Source organism: Acinonyx jubatus, chromosome B2 (genome assembly GCF_027475565.1).
Source record: "Acinonyx jubatus isolate Ajub_Pintada_27869175 chromosome B2, VMU_Ajub_asm_v1.0, whole genome shotgun sequence".
Classification (NCBI taxonomy): Eukaryota; Metazoa; Chordata; class Mammalia; order Carnivora; family Felidae; genus Acinonyx; species Acinonyx jubatus.
Window position 1 is genome coordinate 136,821,970 of NC_069385.1, and position 8,249 is coordinate 136,830,218.

The following is an 8,249-nucleotide window of genomic DNA, read 5'->3' on the forward strand; positions in this document are numbered from 1 at the left end:
ATCCGTGACATACACCAAAATCCTAATGGCAAAACAATTTTACATCTTTAATATGTAACAATCTAACTCGTCTGACTCTAGGAATGTCTCCAATCTGCTCAGTGATCCGGTAGCAGGAATTATACCCCAAGAGAACTGATTTACACATCAGGACACCAAATGGATGCTACAGACACACAACATAGGTGAGACTTTAAGGGGATATCATTTTCCCGCTGTACATCTGAATGTCACTTTTTCTCTTCTGAGTATTTTTGCCTATATTATTTCATTGTATACCTTGCATTCATGTTCTATCTTAGGTTTGCAGTTCTTTCAGTAAGTGTTTTTACAGCTGGATGAAATTTAAAAAATAAAATAAAATATATAGCTATAGATATATGAAGCTGCTTAAAAATAACTACAGATGAGATTATACACACACACACACACACACTCACACACACATATGTATACTTAAAGCTGGTTAAAAATAACTACAATCTGAGAAAGACCTCTGCCTGATGGGGGCTGGCAAAGGGAGAGGAGAATTGTGTGATTCTCAAAGCACCCAGAAGTACTCCTGATTCTTCATCTATCACAATCCTCAGATCTGACACCTGCCTTGGGCAATCGGTCTATGATAAATCAAGATGTCTTTTAGCCACAACAAGAACAGTGATATCAACCCAAGTGGAATCTTGTTTTTATGAGTACTATTTGCCCTAATCTATTACAATGAAGCTAATTAGAGTTTTGTATTACAAGTCTTTCCGTCTAAATTATACCCTGAGATAAAGAGATTTGGTGTTTAAACATTTTCTTCCTTGTATTTACCATTGGTGGCCAGATTCTGAGAAAAAGATGGAAAAAAAAAAAAGGTTTTTTTAGGGTGATAGAAAAGAAAGAAAGTAACAATGGATTTTAATTTTCAGTATATGGAAGGGAAAATGGTTCAAATGTAAGGATTTCGAACCGAGATAATCTGACAATTATTTGTATGTTTAAGTCTCCTGGACTTTATTTTTAAAATCTGAGGGAAATACGTGCAGTGATTTTTAATAACGGATGTAATTCAGATTCCGATGTCACTTGTCTGGTTAACTCCCTCCTTACCCCCAAGTTCATCTCCTCTCCCCCTGCTGTGGCCACACCCCCTTCAAAGGCTTTTGTGCTGACACTTCCTTTTCCAGGAAGGCTTTCCCCACAGATATTCGTCCATCTGACCATCCCTGGGATTTTTTTTTTTCAAGTAATCTCTACAACCCAAAGTGGGGCTCAAACTCACAACCCCCAGATCAAGAGATGAACCCACTATACTGACTAAGCCAGCTGGGCACCCCTTGCATTCTTTAAGTTTTGTTTCTGTAACTTTCTCCATGAGCCTTTCATGGCCAATCTATCCAAAATTGCAAACCATACCCCATCCTTCACCTTCCTGCTTCCTGTCTCCCTTCCCTGCTTCACTCTTTTATTCAGCATTTATAGTTTACTTGCTTATCCTGTTTATGGCCTGTTTCCTGGAATGTAAGTTTCACGAGGCAGCTTTGTTCTTTGCTCTATCACCAATGCCTGGCATAGCATTCATTTGTTGAATACATGAGTGAATGTTGAAGACCAAATGAAGATTTGTAGCAATGAGGAGTAATAATAATAATAATAATAATAACAATAAGCAAATTTATGAACCTGGCACTGCCCAAGCTATCAGTTATAGGTATCTTGTTGGCTGGTTTGCTTATCTTGACCCTTTTACTGCTCTTAGTGTGGACAAATACAATTCACAGTAGTGAATTCCAGAGCATACTTGCCCCTCGACACTTGCATATCCTGTAAACATGTGCTAGAAAGAATTGTACTTTAGCTAACAAGTTACTACACTGCTCAGTGAAAATCTGAACCAAACCTCCATTGATGAGCTCTTCATAGCTGGTTCTCCAAGTCAACATTAATAGACATATATTTGAGTTTACTCATTATATGCAAATAGATTAAGATGGGAAATGCATGTGGGGATATACAGAGTTGCTGTATTTCTGAATGCTATGGATTTTAATCCACACTAGTTATAGTGTCCCCCAAATTTCACATGTTGAAGCCCTATACCACCTCAATGTGACGGTATTTGGAGGTGAGGCCTTTGGAGGTGATTAGATTTACATGAGGTCAGATGGGTGCGACCCTCATCATGGGATTAGTGTCTTTATGAGAAGACATATCAGAAAGCTTGCTTCTCTCTCTCTCTCTTTCTCTCTCTCTCTCTCTCTCTCTCTACCATGTGGATACAGGAAGAGAGCAAACCAGAAACTGACCATGCTGTCACCTTGACCTTGGACTTCCCAGCCTCCAGAACTGTGAGAGGATGCATTTCTGTCACTTAAACCACCCAGTCTATAGTGTGTTGTTATGGCCTGAGGGGACTAAGACATTGACCAAAATTACAAACAACACCGCGCAAGATGAGAAATAAGGAGTAAACATCCCACGTAGTGAGGGCAGCTGGAATTTTCACCTTTGTCTAGAATTATTCCCTTATAATTACTATTATTGCCACCACACTGGCCCTGTGGGCGTTCTATTTACTTTAGAACTCAGACCCAAGTGAAGTCCTGAGGCCATTCTCACCATAATCTGCATAAAGCTAGCACAGGGCTGGGCTGGCTGTTTGGGCAAGTTTTACAAATAGGCAAGAGATAACCAAGCATGACTACGCAAAAACTAGGTAGGTCAGTTCAAGGCCTGGTTTGCTCTCTGGGCCTCATGGTACCCATTAGGCATAGCTCTTGGTGACACCAAGCATCAGACCAACCACTGAGGAGCACACGCGTGGATGCCTCTTCTCCCAGAAGCCTGGAAGCAAGGAAGGGCAGGATCTCCAGCTTGTGCCGGTCTGGGCAATGCTTACAACACCCACCTAATCACTGCTGGGTTTCTGAGCTCCTGTACTGAAATGTCTGTTGTGGAGGGAAACGTAGGGCGAGGGACTGAAGTCCAGATCCCTTGTGGGAGAAACAGGACTTCTTCCCCTCACTCTGGCCTGCCATGGCTTCCCGTTCCCAGGAATTCTGAACAGAGAAGAGGAGAAGGCAATGCTGGAGCGTGCTTGTTACTTATAGCCACTGAGGGGCCGCCAGGGAGGAATTAGACCTGTTTTCAAGTCATTTTCAAAGAATCACCATCTCTGAGGACACCACAAGAACAAAATATTGAATAACTGAAAGGGGGGGGGGGGAGATTTGCATATCAAGCGATATAAACAATGCAGATGTCCTGGGAGGAGCTGGTGGAATTGAGGTTTCGTAAGAAGTTGCCTCTTTCCAAAGCACTCATCATTTTCATTACCTTGTTTTCAATATTGTTGGTTCCTCCGACAGATGTAGCTGATTTTCCTGTTCTTCTGGAGTTCCTATAACATTTCTAACAGTCGTCACTTTTTCTCTGGAAAGTTGGTGCTCTCTAAACGTGCCACCGAATCTTGGGAACGGCCACCCCCACCAAGTTCTGTGTCACATCCACGCACACAATGCATCATGGTGACCCCTCTGTCTTTTACAGCAAGGCATGCCCAGATGGTACGAGGGACAGAGGAGAGGTGTCATTACGGATCAGCTGGTTAGAACGCCACCAGTTGGGATAGCTTTGCGAGTTTGAGCCTTGGGCTGATTGGGTCTGTTCTGTGTTTCCTGGCTCCCAACTGCGTCCCCAGTATCCACCCAGTTTCATTCAAGTTCAGAATGATGGCAAACCCTCCTGTTGTGGGAGAACCAGCACCTGCGTGTCGCCGGACTTGAGAGGCAACTGTAAAAGCACACTTCCAACCATTGACCGTCCCCATCAATAAGAGTTAGGTATTAAAATATTAAACAAAACATTTTTGTGGTTACCCAAATTGTACCGGGTTGGAAACGATTTCCCAGCTCTGAGCATCTCTCAGCTAAATGATCCATGCCACAGAAGTAAGCATGATCACAAAACGTGACATTTCAGGGCACACCAGCAGTGAGAAGGAAAACACATAGAAGAAGGAGGAGTATTTCAGGGGGAAAAAAACACAGCTGAGACACGTTAATAGTTGGAATTTTTTCCACGAAGTTTTTTCTTTCTGTTTATGATTGTCGTGACTTTCATAATATTAGCTTTAGATGGGAAACTTCCCATCCCACGTGCCCCTTGCTCTCTTGATACACCTCCAGGAGTTCATGGGCAATATTTGATGACATCATAATCAAGATTTACAGCACATTGCATGCAAAGAATGAAGGTAAAACATCAAGGGGTGCCTGGGTGGCTCAGTCGGTTGAGCGCCGGACTCCGGCTCAGGTCATGATCTCACAGCTCGTGAGTTCGAGCCCCGAGTCGGGCTCTGTGCTGACAGCTCAGAGCCTGGAGCCTGCTTCGGATTCTGTGTCTCCCTCTCTCTCTGCCCCTTCCCTTCTCATGCTCTCTCTCTCTCTCTTTCCTTCAAAACTAAACATTAAAAAAAAGAAAGAAAGTGAAACATCAGTACTAACCGGAAATGCCTGACAAAGTTATAGGCGCCTCATTTCTTTTCTCCCTTCTATTCTTCTGTCTTTTCCACGTAGTCTTCCATGAACATGAACCATTCTCACAACTAAAATAAAATCATTTAAACTGCACGGTAACGAAGACGGAACCATTATATATGTTCCAGATTTTGTAATACAGGGCGTTGCCTCTTCTGTCTCCGGTTTTTCCTCTACTCAAACAGACAGTTTTGGAAACGAGACGCTCCGCTTTGATGGTAGGCCAGGATCAAATTAAACCACTCCTGATTTTACAAGCCTAATATTTCAAATGGGAGAGACTTCAGCTCACTCAACACATTCTAACCCACTTGTGCTTGACGAAGCATTGCTTATGAGAATAATCAGCTTGAATAATGTGCGAGAGCAGAAAGACAGCTTTTTAGGAAGCCACTGTTTTTCCCTCGACGCTCCCGCAGATGAAGGCGGAAAGGTAAAGAGAAGGGTCTTTCCTCTGACCCAGCGGAGGGTGTCTGCAGCTGCATGGGCAGTGTTGGGGTAGAAATAAGCACAGGTATCCAGTGGGCCAGATCAGACCTCGCGCCCAACCAGAAGAAAAATTTTGCAGCCAGTCAACCATCACATCACATCCTTCAAATATTATCTAGTGTTCAGTCTTGAGCCCCAGTGTAGGAGACAGAAAAACTGTAGTGCTTGGGTGTGTTCCAACAGCCAGGGTTCCACTGCCTTAGCCAACTCTACCACTGAGTTACAGTTTCTATTTCAAAATTCTAGGGGCGCCTGCGTGGCTCAGTCCATTAAGCGTCCAACTTCGGCTCAGGTCATGATCTCGCAGTTCATGAGTTCGAGCCCCGCATCGGGCTCTGTGCTGACAGCTCGGAACCTGGAACCTGTTTCAGATTCTGTGTCTCCCTCTCTATCTGTCCCTCCTCTCTGTCTCAAAAATGAATAAACATTAAAAAAAATCAAAATTCTACCTTCGTGCAGATGATCCTTTTACTTTGCTGGTTAATTTTAATCCTTTAAAAGGTGATAGCCAATGGCTAGCAAAAGAAAGCAGACACAGATAAGAGGTAGCACCTCTCTGGGTAATTCAGATCGGCTTCAGTCACTGCATCACCCAATGCAGTTACCACCCCCAGGCCGAGGTATTCAGCGTCTCTTATTTTGCAGTTAGACCCAGCTGGGGCTTGAAACTGGCTCCAGACGTTTAGTAGCATTACCAGATGGTGGGATCCTCTTAGGAAGTAATTCTGTAGGCTTTCTATTCCCTAACCAGGTCTTTGAACATAATGTGCGTTCCCACCCAGTCACCAGCAAACTCCAGCCTTCTTGTTCCCTAACTAACCAGTCTGTCCCTATCTCTACTCTAGGAAGAAATTAGGAAAGAAAGAGAGGGACCAGAGACAGAGAAAAGAGAAGGGGGGAGGGAGAGAGGAAAAGGGAAAGGGGAAATTATGGTCTCATATTTTCTGCGTATACTAGTAGCCTATATTATTTTTCTTCTCAGTCGTCAGGATTTCTTCCACCTCCTCAAGTACATTTTCATGTTTTTAGCTTTGTTTAGTTCTAAGAAATATTTCTCTTCCTCAGTCTTATCTGGTGATTCTTTTATTCTTATTGAAATATAATTAGCATACAGTGTTATATTTGTTTCAAGAGTACAATATAGTGATTCAACAATTCTATACATTATGAAGTGCTCATCACGACAAAAGTGCCCTTAATCCCCTTTATCTATTTCACCCATGCCCCCACCCACCTTCCTGATGACTCTTTTTTTTTTTTAACGTTTATTTATTTTTGAGACAAAGAGAGACAGAGCATGAACGGGGGAGGGGCAGAGAGAGAGGGAGGCACAGAATCGGAAACAGGCTCCAGGCTCCGAGCCGTCAGCCCAGAGCCTGACGCGGGGCTCGAACTCACGGACCGCGAGATCGTGACCTGGCTGAAGTCGGACGCTTAACCGATTGCACCCCCCCGGCGCCCCAATGATTCTTAATTTCAAAAACAATTGGAATCTTTATCAACCATCCACTGCAGGACATAAGCTGGGTTTGGATTAGATATATCCCTGCCAAAACCAAACATATAAGTTATTTTTAAACTAGTTTCTCAACAAAACAAGTATTTGGCTTTGGGTTTTGCTTACTTGGGTTTTGTTTGTTGTTGTTGTTGTTGTTGTTGTTTTTATTTTATTTCTGTTTTTTTTAAATTTTTTGTTTTGTATCTTTGTTTTCGACCAATATTTCTCCCTTTCTATTCATTTCCGCACCTTGTCCGCATTGATTTTGTGAGCTTCCAAAATCTGTGCACTCGATTGCCTTTTGCTTAAGTGAGCCAACTTTTGGTTAGCTGGCTTTGGGTGAGCCAGCTAATTGCCTATAAATAAAACTATTACCCAATACACCTGGATCCCATCTTGGTCCTCACTCTTCTTCCTGTCCTAAAGTTGGTAGTGATTAAGCATAGATGAGATAACAATGATCCAAATATGGTCTCTCTTATAAATTTCCCAGTCAGTAAACTGGAATTAAGGAAATGAGGAACAGGAGTTGACACAAGAGGAGAATATTTCAACAGCACAGTGTAGCGAAGTGTGTTCGTAAGACACAAAGAAAGCAGCGTCAGTGCACCTGTCTGCCTGCAGCACTGGTGGGGGTACTGGGGGTAACCTTTGACTCCTTACAGGTTTACCCATAGTTGGTGTTAGTGAAAGACTGTGATAGGATCCTTCCCTGGAGCCTTCTGCTATGATGCCCTTCCTATTTCTTTAGCAATTAAGGCCACTGGGACAGAGATCATGGAGACTCAGGAAAAGAGGTAAGGACAGAAGCCATTGGCAGGCAATAACAGCTGACATTATAGATCTCCCTGCAAATACAGGGTCATTCAAATGCCCTCCTGGACATGTCTCTGCAGTTCTTCATAGCAATGCTGGGCAGGGGAGGGCAGAGCAGATATTGGGGTTTCTACTTTACTGTTGAGAACACTGAACTTCAGAGAGATGAAGTAGGTTTTTCAAGGGTCCAGGGCTGAAACCCCATCTTTTCATTTCTCCTATAAAGAAACCAAAGAGGTAGGCTAACTAATGCACTGGCAAAGAGGAGCGAGTGAAGAGCTGTAGGCCTTAAATTGTTAATGGCTACTACTGAGGTTATACCACCTGTTCGGTTCTGAGATAAGTCCCTAACCTTCAAGATGGGGATAACATCTGGTTGCCTGAGAAAAGGGACTGGCAGCACAGCAAGTGATCAATTAACGTTTAATGAATGAATAACACATGAGACACGATGCGCTACCCCGAGAGAGGGCCTTAGAGCCCTGTAAGGTGTTTTGATTGAGCACAACCAGTAAATAGAAGCCTCCAGGGAGGATTTATACAGAAGCACTAGATCAAGTTCCCTGGCTCATTGGTCCACTGCAAAAACTTTCAGGCTCAGGTTTTGTTTTTCCACGGACGAGGTCTAAAATGAGGAGCAGCCATTCCGCCTTCCAACAACCCACCGTGGCAAACCCCAGGGGAAGACGGTTTGCTTTTGGCGTTGGGGTTGCTCGCTTTCCTTTTTATGTTCACCTCCCGAAATGCGTTCCGCGATCGACCCAAGGCTTCTGAAAAACAGCGGCAGCTCGGAGGCGGCGCATCGCCATACATTCCAGCCCGAAAGAGAGGCGCCCCCGCCTCCGCGCGCCGGGCGGCCGCCCGCTCCGAGCAGCGTCGCCCAGCGGGCAGAGGCGGCGGATACGTCCCTTCCCGTCCCGGGG